This window comes from Periophthalmus magnuspinnatus, chromosome 22 (assembly GCF_009829125.3).
Source record: "Periophthalmus magnuspinnatus isolate fPerMag1 chromosome 22, fPerMag1.2.pri, whole genome shotgun sequence".
NCBI lineage: Eukaryota > Metazoa > Chordata > Actinopteri > Gobiiformes > Gobiidae > Periophthalmus > Periophthalmus magnuspinnatus.
Window position 1 is genome coordinate 10455943 of NC_047147.1, and position 23589 is coordinate 10479531.

The 23589-nt window shown below is 39.1% G+C and overlaps 1 protein-coding gene across 1 annotated transcript in view; it reads left to right on the forward strand.

The window, feature by feature from the left end:
• The first annotated feature begins 1688 nt into the window (after positions 1-1688).
• LOC117390787 (leucine-rich repeat and fibronectin type-III domain-containing protein 2) overlaps positions 1689-23589 on the forward strand; it is a 124432-nt gene continuing 102531 nt past the window's right edge. Inside the window, exon 1 of the mRNA XM_055230958.1 lies at positions 1689-1848. The gene's annotated coding sequence lies outside the window, so the exon portion shown is untranslated. The remainder of the gene's footprint in view (positions 1849-23589) is intronic.

Consider the following 23589-nt stretch of genomic DNA (forward strand, 5'->3'; position numbering starts at 1 on the left):
AAGATTAAGGGTCTGGATCAGAAATAGCAAATTAAATGATGACGTTTGTAACAATATTTTACATGAATGATGACACAGCTTTATTATTAAGCACTGCATAAAGGATGTTATCATTTAGATCACACTTTAAAAGGCACTTCACTATGATGTTAATTGCTAATGGATGATTATTTGTATTGTGGTATGATTCTTCAGACATTTCTTTTATGAATGGCTTTATTGTTTTATAGCTTATAAAATCACCAACATCTTCATAGGCCTATAACAATGTATTGGTTGTACTTTTATTTTATACTTGTGCTTTAACTATCCCACCAAACATGTTCTTTTCATCTTAAAAGTAATTAAATGCTTTAGGCGACTGTTTTGCTGCTCTCAAGACTTTAAATAAAATACTATGTCAATGTTCTACCACCTCTGCTGCTCTCACTGATACTGAACCACTAAAACTGTTTGTGTTCTTATTCTATACAACATCAATATTTGTATGACTTTATATATCTTATTTTGACAAAGTAGTTTACAACTGTGCTACAAAGTCCCAATGTATCCGTTTCTAAAAAATAGTGTGAGAGAAATGGAGTGAATATGGCTTTAAGTGGATTTGAACAGAGCAGTGCAGAGAAGTGACACAGGGGGCAGCACTGAGCCGAGTCTCAGCCTGTTCTGCACGCGGCTGTGAATATCTTACACTGGAAAGGAGCGTTAGGAGCATTATTCTATTTATGAATTTCAGGAATAATTACGGTATTTTTGTTTACTTGCCTATATACAAACCTGAAAACTAAAATAACACATACAAGAGATCACACATGTATTATCTCTGTTTATTAAGTTCAACTTTACAGATGCCGGTGTTATGAGTGATTCTGCTCAGGTGGATGTGAAAGGCGTTCCCAAGGACAAAGTGTCAGTGATATCTCCAGAGTGACAGAGCTGCACAGACAGTGTGGCATTTAGGAGCTCCCTTTAAACACACGGGATAACTCTGCTTTAATCAGGCGTGGGAAGATAACCCACCTATTTGCATAAAAGAGATAATATGTGTTTAGTAAGAAATACACTCACAAAATAACGTTTGATTAAATAAAAAAAAACAACCCTGTTTTCACTTAATTGAAAACGGACAAACAAGACGCAGAGCAGGTCTCCTCTGATTGGCCACTTCCCGTGTGTACCTGGCAGCGCTAAACACCGCTAAGCGCGCGCTAATCCGCGGTGGCTCCTAATCTTCTCCTGACAACACACTCCTGAATCCAAGCGCACCCCCATATCCACCTCTGTGGCGTCAGCCAAGGACTCGCGCTCCATGTCCGCTTGACTTGCGCCTGTCCTCGCGCCTGTCCTCGCGCCTCTCCTGACTCTCTCACGGCTCAGGTTCCACTTTTCCTCTTTGTCCAGTGCAGCGTTTATCACACCGCGGATTCAAGTGGAGCATTATCCTGCTAACTTCCACCGGATCTTATTATTCCGCTCATCCTGGAAGCTACATCCACACACAAGGGCATCCAACTGCACTGAGGAGAGACGTGCCACGCGACACTTCTCTGGATATACATGCAGACACTTTGATTTTAGTCACGAAACTACATTTGTGATCTTACTGATCCGCTAGAGCAGGACCAGTTTGTATGTTTTTTTTGTTTTTTATGTGGATTTATAGAAGAGGAGTTCCTGAAGAAGTGCGAGTGAGAGGAGATGTGCGCCGGGAACGGCAGCCTGCTTTGCAGCTTGTCTCCTGGAATTATTAGCAGACGAAAGGGAAGGGAGCGGCTGTAGCTGAAAACAGTACGGGAAAGCGACCAGAGCAGAGGACAGCTGCATGGATACACGCACCTTTCTATCAAGGTAAGGTCTGAGAATGAGCCAGGTGGTTCGTTATTGGCTTGTTTTTTAATCCGATGTAGTTGAACCATGTAGTTGAATTGTTGGTGCATTGTTTGCTGGGGAATGATCTGTCCATATTGGAGTTCAACATTGTGGACTGTTAAAACCGTGCGTGTGTTGCGCAATTTGCTCAAACGAACCAAAGGTTGCTTAGTTGTGTCCCACGCATACTAATCCTGTGCGTGAGCGAACGGCCAAATACGCGGCTTCTTTACCAATGAGCGTTTTTGGACCGAGAGAAAAGCTGTGGGAGAAGTGCTGGTTTATTCTTTCAGCTTGATTTGACTTTGTGTGCAGTCCATTCACGTGTTTGTGTAAGGTTTATACTGTGTGCGTCCCTGCGTGTGTGTGGTTAAGTCATCGATCTCCGCCATAAGGCACCGTGGGCAGCACTGCACCGCCACCACCCACTGTAATCAGCCCCTTCCCGCGCGCGCACAGAGCCGTGGGAGCAGGACGCTGACGGGTGGCACCGCTGCTTCCCTGCGTAATGAGAGTTCAGCACCACGGACAGCGCGCGCAGCCATGGCCACAGTCTCTTGCTCAGTGTGCCAAAAATGCTGACAGTTACCAACGCGCTGTTTGCCCCCACGGATGCCTCACCTCAGTGTTTGTTGGATATAGTTCCATCAATGTTTTACGGGCAGTTTGAGTGTTCTGACGCAAAATGAGTCACCAAGTACCCTTATGTGCTGTGTCAATGCGTTTGTTTGAGAAGAGGCCTCGTGAAGTAGACACAACATGGCAATAAAAAAAAAAACAAAAAAAAAAAACCAACAACTAAAAACTAAAAACAAACTTTCAAAACAGGTAAAGGCTAACAGATTTTTCAGATATATTGAGAAAATATACTCTGTGTTTATGTATTGTCTCTTGGGGCAACAGTGACACAGTTATTATGTATCCAACATCTGGTCAAATGCAATAAAACCAAACCAAGCAAATGATATGCTACAATGTTTTTGAATAGATTTGTGTATCAGCATCACATATTTCCATATCTTGACTTCATTCATTGTCAGATACTTTGGGTGTGGCTCAGACAACAGCTTTCTCTGTCGTTCAGTACCACCAGTGAGGTAACATTCACTGATATTCACAACTCCACAACACTTTTTCACTGTGTTTGCTTAAACTATGTATGTTTATTTATTAATAGGTGGATTCTGTGCATGCTCACCCTTACCTCTGTGTCAGGCTGTTATTACTATTAGTGTCAGTGATGGTGTGTCAGTGCTGGATGCTTGGGTGATGCTGCAGGGTTAATGCCTTCTGTCGACACGGCCCCGTAGAAGTGATAGGGCCCCTCTGACAGATGAGATAACCTGCGATACAAGCAAACACACAAATTTACGGCAGCACCAGATGGATGCTGAGGATGCACGCACAAGTAGGCCATTTTTACCTCAGGGAGAAGCTCAGCCCGAACGCGAGGCTCGCAGAGAATAACTGAATGTGCTGTTTTTAATGGGAATTATGGAGGAGAGGAAAGGAATTTGAAGGAAAGGGCATTTGAGGTGGGATAATTCAACTGGGTGTGGGGGTATTTGGGAAAGTTCAAAAGGAAGTGGTGAAGAACTTGGGTCCGGTAATAATAAAAAATAAAATAAAATAAATAAATAAATAAATAAATAAATAAATAAATAAATAAATAAATAAATAAATAAATAAATAAATAAATAAATAAATAAATAAATAATAATAATAATAATAATAAACATCATACAGCAGTGATTGTTAAAGTATCAGGATTGTGTGTTCTTTTACCAAAAACTAAGGCTTTAATCTGAATAGAAAACTGTATAAGATTTGAATTTGTGGTTTAGTGATAGAAAGCATTTACCCTAAAGCAGGGGTGTCCAAACTACGGCCCAGGGGCCAAATGCGGCCCTCAGACCAATTTTTGTTGGCCGTCATGCTTCCTTCTAAACTGGCCCAAATGATCAGGAAGTATTTTTTTTTACTACAAACTGAAGAAATTATATCTCTATAACCTGAATAACATCACACTGCATTGTGACACAGACCTAAAAATAATCTTAAAGTCTTGTTAAAGGTACAATGTCTCAAACCCGTGTTAAATGCCCCATTTGACTCACAGTATCGACCCTGGTCTTTGCCCCTCCGCTTCAAATACTGTATGTTTCAGTGAAAAAAGGTTGGACACCTCTGCCCTACAGTCAGTGTTTTACAGGCTGTCTGTGGTACATAGTCTTCTGCCTCTGAAACCAAATATTCCCTCACATATTAACAGTTTCCTAGATCCTGAATCCTGACTTAACTGTCCAGTAGTAAGACAAAGCCAAGTCTTCCGGGCCAACCCAGCTCCAAAAGTATGACATTATGCTTTTTTCTGGGTATGTATTATTAAACTATAACATTGAACACTTCCTGTGCAAAACTGCAAAATTGATAAGCCCTGTCTCATCTAACAGTATTGAACAGTGGGCGGGGATATGGGGTAGGTTAAAATAGATATCTTCAGTAAGCTATTGATCAAGGACCACCAGTGCAGAATGATTAACAGATCATAAAAGTCTTCTTTAAACTCTAGCCTGACACGGTCATGTTCGTAATTTGTCTAATTAGACTAAATCAAGGCTCAAATGATAAAAGACTGGAACACTTTGGAACATCTTTTCTAAAATACGTAGGAGTTTGCAAAATGGTTGAAAATGAAACATGGAAGGCAAATGCACGATACTAAAATGAGTTTGATCTGCTGTAAAATGAAGACTGCACTGCTGAGGTTTAGTGGGGAATGGGACACCACTGTGAGGCATTTCACCTTTCACGTTGGTGTTTATGTGACAGAGGTAGCTCCCTAATGACTTTAATCTCAGGCCGTGTTGTCAGTGAGTGGGGCTGCTGGAGCTCTTGTGTTTCTGCAGCCGTGAGGAGCAGCATATGTACTGAGTGAACCTGACACTTCACACAGAGAGTGCCGAATCAGCTGCTGGGGCGGAGCCTGCAGGTTTGCACTGAGCACGCTCCTCGTTCCCACTGGGTTTGTTACATAATGAGAGGGGCTCAGGAGACAACTTTGCAGCCCAATTTGGTAGCATCAGAAATGTATGGCTGTAGGGCTAAGTATGAAGTATATGCATGGGGCAGGATGGTTGTCGGTATGGATTCAAATTGAGACAAAGTGAGTTTTTAAATATCAGGGTATAAAAATGTATGGTTCCTGTGATAATGGCACCCAAGTGTAATACAGAAGGGGAAAAATGTCCAAAAGTTCTCAGACAGTTAATGGAGTACTTAATATAACTGACATGCTCAAATTGTAGAGACAAGCAGTGGGGCTGTTGCTGCCATGTTAAAGCATTAATAGTGCATTAAAACTGCATTAGGAGATTCACCTATACTCCCTCTTTCTCTTCCACTATACTTGGACCAACCAGACAAACTGAACACCGACGTGAATGTAGTATATTTTTGGATTTTCACCGTGCTACTGTGATTTTATTTCACGTGAATCATCATCAGGACTTATTATAAACATGCCACATACTGTATTTCGGCTATACATGCATAAGCAATTATAAACGATGTTCACATTCCCCACGTAACTTTAGCATACAGTCATTTGATAATCATCCAATTTGACTAATTTAAACCAAGTAGGCATAATTAAAAGAGGCATTAGTATCGCTTTCATATTAGTCATGTGATTCTGAATAACAAGCAGAAAATACTATAATTCTATAACATATAATTACAGTATAAAAATAATAAGATAACAATACACATAATAACATGATATGCAGCAGTTCCTCAGTCTATGTGCTCACCTGTTTTCTTTCCCTGCTGTAGTTCCTTTCACCCTGCAGAGCCTCTGACTGCACTTGTACATCAAAGGCAGTCTCTGAAGAGGGAGCCCATTGTGCAGGCCTGAGACCCACAGCGGCGTCAGCTCCTCGCCTTTCTGTAACACAAGTCGCCCCCAACATTAAGATGTCACTGCTGACTGACCAATATGGCCGCAGGGACAGGGCTGCGGATGTGTAACGTGAGCATGCTTTAAGTCGAGGAGATATATTTAGAGCAATAATTATGGATCAGGCATGGGCTACACTCTGTCTGGGAGGGCACTCAGAGTTTTCATAAATATGTTATTCTCTGAGCCTTAGAGCATATCCCTAAATCACTCTTGGTGCCAATTGGGCTGTGTTTTATGGAATATCTCAGCTCTTAGTGTGCACTCACAGTAACAGCTTTAGTATAGTAGAGCGAATTTTATACACTGAATATTTACTCTTGTGTTGCTGTAGGATATAAAATCCACTTACGGGCTTTAAAGCATGTTTTAAAAGTATTCCTTCACCATTTGCTTTCTCAAAGTGGTCGACTCACGCATGTTTGTGTAATCCTGTATTGCCTGTTTGACTTTTCACCTACCTCATCACCCCCCAGTTCTGTATTTACTTACAATACATGCCGGTTTCAAAAATGTCTTGTAGTAAAAGTAAATGAAATCTGCTGCATGCCACTATGAAGAGTGACGTACTATCAGTTCTGTGATTGTGAACAGGAAGATAATGGACCTGTTTCTATTGCTTTATTCACCATTGCAGTTTACATTTTGTCTTAAAAATACTATACCTCATACTTCTTCATTCTAAGGATAATTATTTGATTTGATAACCCTTTTGAACTTCTTTTGCTGTTACCTTTTCAGGCAAAATGGCATCTTGGGTTTCATTATACTACAATATCCAGTGTGGGTCTTATAGCAGCTGCTGGTGCCTTATTTGCTGTGTTTTGTTCTAAAAGTGTATGAGTTGGCCTTTCCCTCTCCCCCGTGAGCCCTGTGCTGTTGTACTGTGTGTTTTGGGGATACAGTAGCTCCTGTCATTTAATGGTGCCTTCATTCATCATAGTCAGCAGTTCAGCCCACTCACGCTGCACTATTTCCAACTTTACTTTTAAAAGCGTCTGACTCTAGGCCCCACAGCGTACCAGGCTTAGCGACTCAATGCTCATGTGAGGCGGTATTGGACAAGGCGGAACATTAACTCCACAACATTTTGCTTACAAAGGTGACTGTGGGTGAAGACGGGCATGATGTAAAAACGAGGATGATGTCTATGTATATACTAATCTGTATGTTCTTCAGGCGCTGTATAGTATATATTTATTTATTTATTTATTTATCATGTATTTTTATTTATTTATTTATTTATTATTATTATTATTATTATTATTATTATTATTATTATTATTATTATTATTTATCTTTATACAGGGAGACCCAATGCAAGCACTTACACTCTCTTTTTCATGGGCTCCCTGTGCAGAATACAGAAAAAATACAAACAAAAAAACAACAAGATGGGACTATGAACCGGGACGAGGGGGCTTTTTTATTCTCACACACCTGGGATACTGTCCTGAAGAAGTCGGACTGCAGATGGCGCTGTCGTCCTGCCTCCATTGGTAGGAAGACAGCGCCTGATGAACCTCATTGGACTAAAAACAAGCAAAACAAATAAGTATAAGTCAATTTAAATCATTTAAAACAGGTGCAGGTGTGAGTATAAAAGTTTGTTATTTCGATTATTCAATTGCGTTTGTGGCAACAAAATATTCAATCATGGCCGCCACATCAGGAAAATTGGATAACAGGCCTATTACAAAGTTTCAAAATGCATGTATACAGTATTTCCACATCCCAAAAAACACATCCAGGTCCCAGCGGCTTGAAAAACTGCAGTCCAATCATTACACGTGCAGACAAGGTGAGGCATTCAACTGCACAGGGTAAGAAACAAACAAGAAAATATTAGACATGTGTTTGGAGCATTGACTGTATAGTTAAATCAGCAGTGATGACAAACTGCAGTCCCTCCACAGCAGACTAGCTTGTGTTGTTTTGTTGTTTTGATCTGCTATGTTGAAGTGAAAGTAAAAACTACCAGAGCTTCAATGTGTTTATTTGTGTGAGGAGAGAAAATAACGGTGGTTAGAGCATGTCTGAAAATCAAATGCTCAACATAAATGAGATGTCTGTGCGTGCCAGAAGCGTGGCTATATATGTGTTAGCCATTTTTATTAGCAATTAGAGCTACTAAGTTTGCTATGGCTCCCTGAATCTCTTTGCTCCTATTCAACCTGCATGTGGATGAGGAGAAGCGAGACAAAAATGAGATCAACAGCGTACTCTGAGTTACCTTTGCATGTAAACATAGTGAATCAATTTGCCCCTGGGTAAATACAGAGTTAGCTTACTGAAACGTATCAATAAATAATGAATTATGGAGAATGGCTGTATGTATCTCCAGTCTCTAAATGGGTCGTAGGTTTGTGCTAACGTAGCCTAGCGTTGCCCTTGCAGTGAAATTGCAACATACTAGGTCAAAGTCACAGAGCAGGTGTTTTCTGTTGCGAGAGTAGGATCCTTATTCCTTTTCTGAAGATGTCTCATAGTTCTCTTCTTTCGGGGACATGTCAAAGTCTTCCATCCACACAAAGGCTGTGTGAAGCTCTCACCCTCTGACTCACCCTGAGCGCTCCTCTGTCACAGAAATGGGCTGCAATGTATCCTTCTAATTACACTCATTTACACCTCAAAATTGTACTAACAAAATAAATAAATAATAATGTGAATAAATAAAAAAAAAAATATGTAAATAAATAAAACAAATAAAATAATAATAATAATAATAATAATAATAATAATAATAAATACATAAAAATAATAAATACATACAAATAATAAATACATAAAAATAATACAAATAAATAAATACAAACTAATATTAAAACATACATAAATAAATAATAATGTAAATAAATAAATACAAAATAATGTAAATAAATAAATAACAAACAATATCATTTTCAAAATCATCGTTGTGTCATGGTTGTTCAAATTATGTAATTGCTGTTATTATTTGTGATGATATGGGTTGTCATAGTAGCCACATCAGCAGCGGTGGGCGTGGCTGATGCCGCAGGGGGGAAACTGTAGTCATAATAACACTTTAGGATAGATTTTCAATTTTCAAGCTTCAATTTCTCCTAGTTGTGTGCCTCCTACGCCCACCATTGCCCTAGATTGTATATGTGGTTTGACAGTTGAAGGCTTCTCTGAACTCCAACATAAGAACCAAACTCCTAATGAAAGCCTCCTGTCAATCTGAATCTAAAACTTTCGCCTGTAGCATCAAAGTTTAAACGGAACTTTTTAGAGTTACATAGAGTAAGTGATGGTATTGTAGCCTTTGCAATTTTCTGTGATCTAATTCTAGCTCCTACACTGGGCAACTTGGTGATTGGAGCAGTAAGTACTTTTAACAATATCAGACCACCACAAGATCATAATCCGTCCAGATATTTTGTAGAGCAATAATAGCAGTATGCTGTGGAGCTGTTGCAGTGTAAGGGAGTACATAAATCACTTTAATATTGCATTGAAACCAGACCTGGCTTTTGAATTTTCAGATCACCAAACGCTGACAGTGTGGCGCCTGTTGTATATCCAACTCACCGCATTTATGTTTTATGTTCACTCGTAAAAAGCCACACAGTTTTATTTAATGCATGGTTTTATGACCCCCGGTAGAACAACAAACTCTTTTTTTTCCTGTTTGGTCAAAAACATAACGACATCATGATATTTATATGATTCCTGACATCAAATGCAGAGTCATCTACTACTACTACTATGGATTTTTCTGATGTTACTTCCATTACGGTGAAACTGTAGTGCGCACATACTGTAGTACTGACGTCAAGTATGGTTCCATTAGCTGAGTCACGCCTGTTTCAAATATGTCAAAAGGTTCTATGGGGTAAAACTTCAACTCATATATTATTATGTTATGAATAATTGGCCTTTAAGAACTTTAAGCATTTTCTAATGGTTTCCCCTCTCACTTCCCCTCTCAGAGTTGTATTCAGAGTGATTCATGCATGTTTGAGTCATCTTTATTCTCCTGGATCTGAATTTTGTTTTTGTTTTTTTGTAAATTGGCAACACACAGTAGCAATTACATTTAAATGTCTAAAATACAAAATAATGCTCCACAAGTGTGATAAGTTGTAGATTATAACTCTATAACAGCCAAAATGTTACAAAACTATCCCAGGGATGTGCAGACTTAGCTGAGCACAAACGTCTTAAACTTAAATCAAAATAAAACTGAGATTGTGGGGTTTGGCTAAATTATCCCACTGCTGGACAATGACAGTGTGATTGGTCCTCTGTTCTCTTCTTGTCACCCTGCAGAGAGGAATCTTGGGGTGATTGTGAACTCAATGTTCGAACTGGACCAGCACTTTAGCTCTATCATAAAGTCCAGTTTTTTTCAGTCGAGGCTTGTTGTTAAAGTAAAGCTCTACCTTCCACAGACAGATTTTGAAAAAGCAATCCATGCATTTGTAACATCGCTTCTGGATTATTGTAATATGTTTTATGTAGAGACTGGTCGAGGGCTCCATGTAGTGTTAGGATGTTCAGAATGCTGCAACTCGTCTGCTGACAAAAGAGACAAAAGAGACAAGAGCAAAAGCACAGCACAGCACAGCAGAGGATGCAATTCAAAATGTTACTGATTGTATTTAAATCTCTGCACTCTATGGGTCCTCTTTATTTTAAATCCTCTCACCTTTAACGCAGTTTAAGACTAGACTAAAAACCCACCTCTTCTCCCTAGCTAATGTGTTCTGTATATCTGTTTTTGTTGACTTTGTGTGAAGCACTTGAGCAGCATAAGTTGTTGCTATATAAATAAAATTGAATTGAATGTCTTCTCTCAGGTTAGCGTTTGCACTTTTCCTGGTTTGATGCTCGTTTAGTTCTGATGTAGACTTGGTTTGGTCCAGTTCTAGCTCTGATTTAGCCCATATTTAGTCCAGGTTTAGTCCGAGTTTGGTCCAAATTCAAAAGCGTGTGTATAAAAGTGTGAATGCTGCCTAGGCGACCATGGCTCTTGCTAAGCTATCTCTAAGCGTGTGATGGCAGCTCTGTATGGTCTATCTCTCTGTGCGCCGACGTGCATTGGGCCCCAAGGTTAGCCACAAAAACTGTTTAGCTTTGGAGATTTCAAAATGGAGAGCTCTCTTCAGCTTTCAGAGGAGTGATAACATTCAGACTGTGCTGGGGACGCCGCGACGGAGAACGCGCTTTTATTTAGAGAGGTTGGGAACGCTTATCTTCCTAAGGCCCACAGACGCATGAAGGAATAGACAGAAGCGGCAGCAATGAATCATGGTCTATGGGGAAAGTGGGAAGATTGGAAAAGAATAAAGTAAAGGGGGAAAAAGGCTACAGGAAAGTGGGATTTTTATTGTTCCGCGATTCTGATGTTAAGTAAGCTTCACCTGCCATTCTCCACATGTATTTATACAGCTGTAAACATGGCTGCCATTGAGTTGTCAACAGGAAACGGAGAGATAAGAAATATGAGTCCGGGTATGGCACAGCTGCCGAGCGCTCCGAGGAAAGATTCAGTGGGATCTAATCTGATAAAGTGGGGTGAATTTGAGTGGTGAAACAGATTTTAGGTGGAATGGTGCATGTTACAAGGATGAGTTCACCATCGTTTTGTCTTCATCTATTTTCCTTTGGGGCATATATCTTAAAAAAAAAGAGAGTTGCTTAGAAAAGGGGTTAGTTAAAGGTGAGCAACGTGACTTTTCTGCTGAAGGGTCTGCTACCTGCTTGTTTCCATGTGTACGCGGCATTAATTGTGGCTATATATGGAGGCAAGTTACAGGTTAAATCTATGGAGAGGTGACCATGCTCATATCCATCCATCATATCCACTGTAAACTCTATGAAAAAGTAGGTCGGCCGTCGCTTTCTGTCAGAAAACACCATATAAAATGTATTTATAAGGGACTACTTGATACACTTCCTGAATATCTCACTTACTTGTTGAGCTTTGTTACAGGAACTTTTAATACAAGATCTCATTATCATCTATGTCTATAAACTGGCTGCACTAGAACTGAACAGAAATGGGGGAAAAAAGTGTTTTGGTTATTGGTTGCTTCCCGAAAATGTAATACATTTCAAGGACTTACAAAACTAGATACATCAGTGCCACTAATGCACTTTAATGATCTGGTGATAAACATTTATAATCACATCTGCACCTGTTTTTAATGCTTTAAATGGAGCTATGTAGTTATTCATTTTGTTTGTTTGTTCTGTATTTTAAAAAGGACTTCATGAAAGAGCGTCTGAGTGCTCTCATGGGGCTCACCCTGTATAAATAAAGATAAAAGAAGATAAATGAAATGAAAAAATATATAAAATTGTATGTTTTTTTAGGTATTTTTTGCAATGAAAGCACCTATAATTGAATAAATGCAAGACATCGTGCAGTTTACATTTATTTAAAACAAACAAACTTTGGCCACGTTATGTCAAATCTAATTGGTCACAAAAAAGTGCTCAAAACCACCTAAAAATGGTGATCTATCTGTTGAAAATGTTATATATAGAGAGGACTTGCAGAAGTGAATTGGTGAATCGTCTCTTAAAGCTTTAATTGGCTCTCACCATTCCTTGTTTTTCCCAAGTTGTTTGTGCTTTGTTATAAATTGCAGCCATTAAGACGACAATGTTCCACTTCTACTTTTAAGGCTGCGTGTCTCCTTGGCAACATGGATGATAAATTGATCGCACATCTTTTAATCTGAGTGCTTGGGTCGTCCCAGGTGATGTCTGTGTTGATGGCCGCCGTCCTTGTCACATAGGTCTGCGCCTGTGTGACTCCGCCGCGCCCTTCCCTCGGCGCTACTACAAATGTAAACCTTTTTCACATCTTTATTGGAAATGCTGTCAGACCGTTTGGCACCGGGCTGGCACAACCAACACACCTCTGAAATACAAATGTTGACAATTGTTCTTCACAAACGCTCTTCTGTGACAGTGGATTTGAAATTCCACATTGAGAATACATGCGTTTTATTACGAGTTCCACACTGCTGCCGCTTCACGTTGCAGTAACAGATTTTAAAGTGCAATTGAAGAACTGCTATGGAGTGATGTGAGGGAGGATTGTCTTAAAGCTCTGATGAAGCTTTATTTGTTCTGCAATGGGGAGATTTCAGTGTCAACAAGAATATGTAAAAAAAAAACTAAACAAAATGCATAACTATTATAAGTAAAAACACAAAACAGTTATGTACGATAAGTGTCTATAGGCCTGATTCTGCAAATGGACACAGTAAATAGCAGGTGAAGTGTCTCTAGTGAAAAGCATAGTTGGCGAAATATGGCCATTAGGTCCTAAAAAGATATCCAGAATACCGTGAAAGCATAATTTGGAGTGTGTGTTGCTTTCAGGGCAAATTCACTCAATTCAAACATTTTATCTATGCCCACTTATTTTGGAGTAACATAGCAAACAAGCTACCAATTAAAAACAACTACTAAACCATAGTGTTTAAAGCTCTTCACTGTCAGGATTCCTTTTGTAGTATGGCCTGGAAAGTTTTGGTTTGGCTGATCTAACTGTGCTAATTGCTGTTGATACTAATTAGTGTCAATATTTGGGAAAAAAAAAAAAAAAAAAGAAAATTTCAATTTGCCTGGTTAAAAGTCTTATTGCAGATTCTTGAACACATTCACTGAGCTGACAATGGGATACACTGCGTGCTGGAGTTTCACATGATTACATAAAGTCATGTAATTGTGCACTAATTAGTTTTAATGAGGCGCTGGCAGGCATGCATTATAGTGCTCCAAAAATAGTTCCAAATTATAACGCGGTGTGTGGCGACCTTTCGTGATCAGTTATCTCATTTACGTTTTATGGGGATTTTGCCAGTATTTGGTCACTTTTACAGCTAAAGGATAATTTGGAGTTTCAATATTGAATCTGTAAAACTCACTCTATTGTTAGATTTCTTAGCGAGTTAATGTAGACGTTAGCATGTGTGAAGTAACTCAAGAAGGCAGGCTAACATGACCTTTCACCTGCACTCAGAAAATAATATCCTGCATTTATTTGGCAAGAAGTGAGTCTTGGAAATATGCAACAGTCGGAAATAAAACAGTTGAAATAGGATTAACATTTGGACAGTTTGAACTTTGAGATCTGCTAAGCCATTTTCAGCATTCAGGTTTGAAATGGCAAGTATAGCCTTAGTCCAATCATAAGGTTTAACTCACATTATCTTGAACCAGACGAAATTGAGCTGGAATTATTTTCATTTTTCACTCTCTTCAGTTAAGGTTAAAGCATAGTAACATAGTAATCAGCATCGTATTGGTTTATTTACACTGCACAATAAGAAAACATGGAGAAAAAAAAAAAAAAAATCAAGGCTCTGATGTGCACTCTAGGTCAATGTACCTTTGGCTAGTTTGTTTGAGTAGCTTGTTTTATTCTCTTGTCTCATAAACATTTAAAACAGAGTTGAACTGATGTTGCTTATGAAAATTTTACCTGTTTTTGAAAGGTACTGTTTAAAGAAATAAAACAAATCACTTCAAATTCAGACTTGCAGGCTTTAGCTCGTTATGCTCAAATACCCTCAAACAACAAAATATCATAATTTTTATTGAAAAATCGTGTACTAGTCTAGACATTTTTTGTTTTAGTTTTATTTTTATCAGTTTATCGGTCATATTTCAATCTCATTTCAAATTTGAATGCTCCTGGAGTGGATTAAATTGTGCAAATAAGCATGGAACGATATTGAAAGTTGATAATATTATTATCATGACCTGCGATTAACAATTATATCACGATAATTATTAAAGTAGTTTAAAGTGTTATGGATATGAACCATTATAATTTTAATATTAAAATGCATGTTATACGTGAAAATACAATAAACTAGAAGACACAGCAACAACACAGCATTATGTAGAAGTAGCTTTTTTGTACATTGTGGCGATGTAATGTACTTTTTATCATGATAAACGATATTACTGTTTATCGTCCCATCCCCAGTGCACTCTGAATCCAAACCCTAATCCATCCTATTAGATTTTCTTCCAAATTTGCACAGTTCTAGCTTGTTAACTCCAAAGCAACATTATGTAAAGGCCCTTAATACCTGATCTTCTTGTAACTGCTATGTGAGAAATCTGCCAGTTACATTAAAGTGGAAAGACGTAATCAATCCTTTTTGCTGCTTTGCCATATGAGGTGTGCCCAGCGGTGGTCGATCAGTGGGAGACTAGTGCCAGTTGCTAATGGTGGACTAGTCAAAGGAAACATCCAGGTATTTTATTTTTTTATTTTTTCAATGCTGTAAGATAGAAGGAATCGTTCTCCTTCTTGGACCAATTATCGTCTTTCATCCCAATAAATGAGAACCAACCTGCAAAAGCACATGAATATCACCTTACACTTACACTTATGACGTCAGTAGCAGAAAAATGGAAAACAGAAACATCAATTCAGCCCCTGGATCTGCTTTTCATGTGCGTTTGTCAAATGAATGTGCAGCCAATGTATGCAGCATCTAATCTGATTACTCCTGAAGTGACTATAATATCTGATTGTTAATGGCCATGGCAACGGTCCTAATTTATCGTGATTCTTAAACCCATATATAGATGAACTTACCTCTTTCTTTATGTGTAAAAATAGTCGACATCCGCATTCATTCAGGTAAACTGTGTACTCCTGGTTGTTCTCAAACTCGGGTGGGAATTTGAGACACCAGACACGTGCAAATCCATGTTCATGTTCATTTTTATACAGCGCTTTTCCACCTTCAAGGCACTCAGAGCGCTTTACATCAAGGAAACTACGCCCCCATTCACACACCAGAGTACGCAGACACCGGGGGCAAGGCATCTTAAGTGTCTTGCCCAAGGACATACTGATAGAATTTACCTGTGGAACTGCTTCGCCAACCTGTGGGTCTGTGGATCTGACCGCTCTACCAGTAATGTTTATGTCAAGTGTGGGATTCAAACCGCCAACCTTCGGATCAGTGGAGAAACACTCTACAAACACTCCACTGCTAGCAACTGTCGCCTCACGTAATATAAACAAAGTGCTCTGTTTAGAATCAAAAAAAGAAGTTCACGGACTCTTTTTATGGACTTCAACTTCCCTCATTTGCCCCTGACCAAAAAAGTGGCAGAGGTTGATTCATACGTCGTGTCTCCATGGTGATATTAGTGCGGAGCAGGTTTAAAACTCCTCCAAGGGCCATTCACTCACTTTTATTTCCTATCTGGCTTGTGTGCTCGTGTTAGGCCAGAGCCAGCTACCTACAAGTGCACGTCTCTTATACAGCACCCTTGAACATTGCACTTTTTTATGACCTTCGTAGAAGCAACTGCAAAGTATCTCTCTGCATTCCTATAGTAGAATATAGATCATTTATGCAGCAGGCGCATCTTCCGAAAATGCTGTAGAAAAATGTTACAAGCCCTTAGTTTCTTTCTGCAGCTGTGTCCTTGTAATAAAAGAAGATAGTATTTGGAGAGGAATTAACCCTTGGGCTTAAAGACTAATAGGAGAAACCTTGGAAATTCTTGTTTTTAATGATGAATGGTGAAAGACTGCCTGTGTCGATGACTATGTGAGAGCAATAGTTTGATGATGGGATGCAAATAGTAATGTAAAACCTTGTCTGTTGGCTGACATTTGGGGGCCCAGGGAAAGAAGCATCATATGAGCCCCATCTAATATAAACTAGCAGCAAGAGAGCAATTTTGGGGCCCTAAGACCCTGGGGACCTGGAGAGCTTTTTGAGGTTATTGGTAATAGTGGGCAAAGTAAAGTATGAAGTAATATCTAGCTAAAATAAATGTGTGAAAACCAGGAGAGAAGCAGTAAACAATGAGCAGCTCTTTCAAAGAGCAAATTTTCAAAAAATGTAATTGAATTTCGGAATTTCTCTCACTGAGACACAAAGAGAGAGGTTTTTGTGGGGAAACTGTAGTAAAGTATGACATAGTTTTTAGTTATGGCATTGACATGGACCCAAAGCTTCTGCTGTTCTTACTTTCAAAGACTTGCACATTTCATGCCCATGTGTGTCTTTTAGCCACCATAGCTGTTAGTGAACAAACAGTGTTTTGGTTGCACTAAAACAAAAGGAAAAAATCCTGAATAAATGTATTCCTCTTCAGCTCGCAAAGTACAGGGTTAGTGGTTTTTCAACATAATTACCAAGAAGCTGGATGCTTGTCAGAGTAAGTGTGGTTTTAACAATTTACTTTGGGTCTTAAAATAAGTTAGCAACCCCAGTTGGAGTACAGGGAGGCAGTATTATGTATATTAGATTAGTTTTTTTTTCAGCTTTGAGCTTGAAGGGATATTATTTTGCTGAGGTCATTGTGACATTGATGGAAACATGCAGTGCTTACCTACGGAACAATAAAAGAGGAGGTATCTGTATCAAGATTTTCAATTTTAAATGTTCTCTTTCGATGTTACTACTGACTTGGCTGTACTATAAACAGGGCTTATTTAGCATTTACCTCTGAACTATAGGATTCATTTTGTATCATGGTTTGAGTTATTTTTATAAAAACACCATGAACCAAGAAGTTTGTTCTTTCTTCACAAATACTAAAATTGCTGTCATAAAGCTGCAACTTCCAAAGTTGCACTTGAATCTCCACTGGCCGCTGTGCCATGTTTAACAAGTATAAAGCCTGCGATTATGGCACTGACTTGTGACCACAGCTTCATCTGTGCTTTCAGAGGACGGCAAAGAGCGCTTTTATTCACTCATAAACAAATCTGTGTGCCAGCGCTGGCCACAAAACACTGCATATACACAGTATCTTTCTGTCCAGGCCACAGTCCCTGGTAGTTTGGCTCCAGATAAGCTTCTATTATGTTTGCTTTTCTTACTCCACTGGCTGCCCTTAACCATGGCTAATACCGCTGGCATTTGGGAGCAGCAAAATGACCTTTTCGGTTTTACTACTGCATTATGTTTATTTTGTATCAACTTGTGGCAAAATACACGCAATCTAAAGGTTAATCAAAAAGGGCAGGTGCAGTCGGACTTTTGGTGGCTTTCTTCACATGCCCATGAGAAGAAAATATGCATTACAAGATTTATTAGGACGCCGTTTGATACAAGAGTTTTATGTGGTAAGCGGTTTCACTTTTCTAGCGAGTGTTAGTGGGAGACAAAGGCGCTCGGCAGCCGCTCAAAATGAGGAGTCAGATTGTGATTAGAAGTCAAATGAGTTTTCACCCAGGCTGAATGAGCTCAATTACCTGCTTTAATAGAACTCAGGGCTGGTGATGGGAAGTGGGGAGGAGGCGGATTACGCTTAGACCTTGGCAGTTGTGTGGCAAATCAGTGAAAGTGGCACCCAAAAGCTGCAGATAGCAAGGTAGGCTGTTTGCATAAAAAGATTGTCCATGAATGCGTCTGAATATGGTGATTTACACAAATAATACTAATAATAACATTGGATTTTTTCACATTTTCAAGACAACTGAAGCACTTTAAATTGAATAGTTTATTCTCTTGTTCCACAATTTGATCATGTCAGCAAACAAAATAACACTCACTCACGCACACGGCATTCAAACTTGGACAAGATGGTTGGGTCTTGCCCGTGGACACAACAACAGATATCTAAGAGCTGAGATATTCTTTCTGCATTAGTTAAGGACAACGATTTAATGTTTAAGCTGGAATCGCACCATCAACCCTCTGATCAGTGGACAAACACACGACCAACTGAGCTTCTGTCGCCCACATAAACCCGTTTAGACTCAGTTGATATAAAAGTTACCTTGATAAATCATAGCACATAATGTCACAACTGCCAGATTAATCGTGAAATCGTATTTAAATGAACGAAATTTGCAAATCACAAAGACTACAACTTTTGAAGCGCCATCATTCCATCATTTAAACCTCTACAAACATGTTCTGAAATGTGATTTTTGTATTAGTTTTTCAGTTCATATTTCAGTCTTTTGTCAATTATTCCCAAATCCTTCCGCTCTACAAATAACTCCAGTTTGACTCGAGAAAGTACCAAAAATGTACTACTGGGCTGTTGCGTAACTTTGTTAGCACAGCTCTACACAGCCTGAAAAAGTGTTCATATTATCATTTTTAGATTACAGCACGATTTGAGTTTTTCGGACTTGCATCGCCGTCCTCAGGTTTATCTGAATCTAATGCGCTCGTATCACCGTGAAGGCTTAGCACAGTGTATTTTCTATAATGTTATCTGATGGTTTATAATGAGATCAGATTACAATAGCTTTGCAGGCGTTGCACTTATGCACTCACACACCTTTAGACTTGATTAACCTTGAAATATTACCCTGTTACTTATGTTTTTATTGCATCAATTTGTCTATAATAAGTTCCCTGTGAGGCAGCAGAACGACTGGACAGCTGCCAAAAGCAAACTTCTGTGCAGTGCCTATTTTGTGCGATAAATCTCTTGACCTTTTATTGCATATTAATTGCAAAGATGAAAAAGCTGCCTCCACTGAGTCTGCTGATCACACAGATTTGAACATGGCACGAGTCTACTTCAACAGTACGCACCATTATGCCAAGTTAAAGTTTTATCAGGCAGTAAGTACTCAGATCCCTTGGGATATCTAGGGTGGAATTTGGGGAATTGGGTATATTACGATATCAGTATTTCAGTTTGGTCGGTCGTCCGTGTCGTATACCAGGCTTTAGAGTAGGATGCCATGTAATGTGACTGTGCTTCTTGTGAGTTTAGTTTGCTTTTACTGGGGGAAGAGTGGCTCAGTTGGTAGAGCGTTTGTCCACTGACCCACACCGACCGACATTTACTTATACTGAATAAACAAAAAACCCAAATGGTGATGTTTTTAGTGTTTTGTAAAGAAATGGTAATAATCATTGCCTTGGGATCTCACTGGAAGAGCTGAAGGAAGTGTCTGGGGTGGAGGAAGACCAAGGAGTCCCTGCTTAGACTGCTGCCACCTCAACCCAGCCCCAGATAAGCGGAAGAAAATGGATGTATGGATGGATAATAGTTGAAAAAAGTGCATTATATCGGCCTCTTCCAGTAATTCCTATATTGATTTTTCTTGCACTTTTGTTGGTAAAATCTATTTGAATAATGAACATAATGGATGACTCACTGTAGAAACCGAACGTAACTGAGTCATATTCTTTTATTGCAGCTTGTGGGACAAGCTTTAGATCTTATCGTGCCGCAAACCATAAGGAGGGTTTGAGTAGGGTCCGAGAGAGACTGGCAGATTACTCAAACATGCATAGATGACATCTCAAACCTCTTCAGTCATGTTTTTGTCGTTTATATTTCTGTAATATATCACCCGTCGAAATTTGCGATCATGACTAAGCCTGTCACAGTAATTACTATATCCAGTTACTGTTCAGTATTAAGAAGGCTGGAACTATATTTTTTGGTGTTAGTATTAATTGTGTGCACATTTTCTTTGCACTACTGGGATTTTTTTTGGTTATTTTTGGCTATAGGACAAGATTTAAGCCTTTTGTTTTCATATCTGACACGTGATGCTGCTGTGACGTGTACAGTCAGCTGGTTTAAACAGGTTGTGGCGGCGGTAGGACAACAGCGCCATCTGCAATCCGACTTCTTCAGAACCGTATCCCAGGTGTGAGAGAGTAAAAACGCCCCCTCGTCCCGGTTTAAAGTCCCGTGGGCACATTTTTGTATTTCAGGAGGCTTTTTTACTCTCACACATCTTAGTCTGGAAACATACTCTATTAAAATAAATTAACGGACGGATGAACCTCTTTGGACTAAGATTTAAGCCGTAGAAGCTTGAATTAATAGCTCATTACAGATGCAAAGTAAGTACTAAAGACGATTTACTATTGCAGCTCATTATTTTTTAACAATATTGTAGATTTAGAATAGATTGTGGTTTAAATTTGTTCTTGGGTTATTGTGTCAGTGGCATAAATTAGTTGAATATTATCATTTATCGTCTATATTCACTTCAGCAGTATATTTCAAACTTTGTTATCGTGACAGGCCTTATCACGACTTAACAATGTGTTCATAAAATGTAGTGCTACGCTGCAGACACCCCCTTTTCAGAACGTCAAATCCTTTTACTAAAGCGACTGTCAACTGCACAGCTTACATTTCCCCTCCACTGCATGACTAATACTATCAGTTCCATACATACAGCCTGTTCATCCACCAAACCGTAGCAAAAGAGCCACGCCGAAAAGCAATGGGAATGTCACAGGATTTCAACGCGTCCGAGTGTGCCCTTTATGTCTATTTCTAGAAGTGAACTCAATCATCGGGCCTGGACACCCATCGTCGCGCCAACGAAGATACTGGAGTTGAGACGCGAGTGATAGAGAGGTCCAACGAGCAGGAAAAGGCCATCCATCTTGTGTTGGTCCGCACTCTGAAAGCACGGCACTTTGTAAACGCTGGTGCCATACTCTTGGCAGAGTTGTGGAGCACAGGGATGCTCTTTCAGGTGAGCAGACTGCAAATGTTTTTTTAAATACAACTCAGACACGAATGCCAGCGCTTCACTTCAGACCGAATACAAGGCAGTGAAAGGAGTGGTAATCTACACTTAGCCTCGAGTCAAAAAGAGTCAGCAGAAATGGTTGAATGAAGTGAGACAACACCAGGAGAAGTAGAGCTGGTGGTTACTAGTCAAATATAAAAAAAAAATAACCGTAGATGTATTTTGATAATCATAATCATTATCTGAACTACAGACTCTAAAACAATAACAAAGACAGTGACATAAACTATTTCCGATTTGATCAATAATACAATGGAAAGATGAATCCCTGACTTGTCCACTACTAAAATAATTGTTAGTTGCAGCTTTAACGACAGGCCATGTGGTTGGGACAGTAAGATTCAGTTCTGTCCAGCTCAGGTACTTCCATATTCATGTATTCTGTATGTACTATTATTGTCGTCGTGCAGTGCAAAGTGTTTCAGTATAAAAGGTGTATGTTGAAAGATGCATCAGTGTACCAGCATACATCCCCAACTAGAAGAACTCAGAGTGCTCACACTCTGCCAAGGCATCACAAAAACATGTGCCCACACCAGGTTTAGGGGTAAATGATATTTTTTATTTAGATAGGACTCATGTTGAATTATTATTCTGACTTGATGAATAAAGTTTCCTTATTAAAAAATGGTCCAAGCTCAAAGCAGCTGAAATCTGAGCCTCATGTGCTGTTACAGCTTGTCCCAGTTTAGGCTTTGCACATTAAATAATATATCTAATAACTTGGACTCTTGGCTAAACTAAATGATAACTGAAGAATTGCTTAACTATCACAATCAGTGTGTAATCCCTCAGGCGTCCAGGTATGATCCATAGTAAAAGAAAAATTCAGTTCTGTCAACTAGACAATTTTCTTCTTCTTTTTTTTTTTTTTTTTTTTTTTTTGAGTGGAGACGTTTCTTCAGTTCTGGTCACTGGTGGACACTGTCTTATATCTATCTGAAGAGAGGAGATAACTACACTGAAACTAAGACACCTGTTGTTTACAGTTTCTTTTTGTTGGCTATGTCTATTGAACTACACTGTGAAGTGTGAACTGTGTGCCTGAGTCATATTTTGCATAATCGTTCAGGCCCCTAATGAGTGCTCTCACACCTATCAGCAGTACTGGCTAGTCCTATTTTTTTCCTTGTTTAGATTTAGGTTTGATGATGGAGTTACAAATAAGAGATAAATGATGTCTAAGCCCACATTAGTTTTCAAAGATGGATTGTCTTAACAAAAATTGCTTCTTTAACCCCCTCTCAAACCATTTATTTTCTTTGCTTAAGATCTGTACCTCACTGTCTTCAAAGCAGTGGTTAGTGGCTTTGAGATGGAGGTTTACAGCAGATTAGGGTCCCGAGGTGTTGGTATTTTTCGTTTACCGTCATAATCATTGTAACACTAGCGTAAATACTAAATGAGAATCCCTGTATTGAATAACAAAAAGCAATAACAAATGCAGACAGAAATCAATTAGACCAAAGTCACAAGAGGAGTGATGATGACCCTGACGCTGAGGCCCTCAGCACTGTGCTGGCAGCAGACTCTGCAGGTGACGATAAGTCTTTTGACAGCTATTTCAGGAGAAAAACACCCAGGACTTTGAGCGCAGCGAGACTCCAGTGGGACTGTGTCTGAGAGGGAGATCAAGAGGCCTGATGATACCTGTGGTGGGCAGTGACATAAATCCACTCAACGACCAGAAAACACAAGATGGAACTGAAGAGGAGCACACATGGGAATCCTCCAGAACGCCTCTCAGACAGGGCTCTACTATCCTGCTCCAAACTCCAATCACTGCCACTGCAGAAGTAACACAGTGTAACAGTAAAAGTATTGTTCTTAAGGACACTTTTAGGTATCTGTGCTCTTTTGTAGTAAAAAGAATTGAAACTTATCTTTGCTCTACACCAGCTTGAACTGATATAAATGTTAAATAAATGTGCAGATAAACAAAAATGTTCCTCTGTATAATATAAATATATATATATATAAAAATAAGCCACAATTTTATTTAAAAAAAACATTTTTAAAAGACTCCAATCACTGCTCCAATCATTTTTTTAAAGCATTTTTAACTATTGATATTTGGTATTGATCGACCCATCACATTCAGGACTGTACAAACTGTTTCCCACTAACTCGATGGTTCAATCCCAGCTCCCCACATACTGCTGTCTGTGGGTGAATAAAAGATGGTAGAAATGCTCAATGAGGAAAAGTATATGTGAATACTTGACAATAATGATTAATTTGTGAATGTGGACTTTCTAAA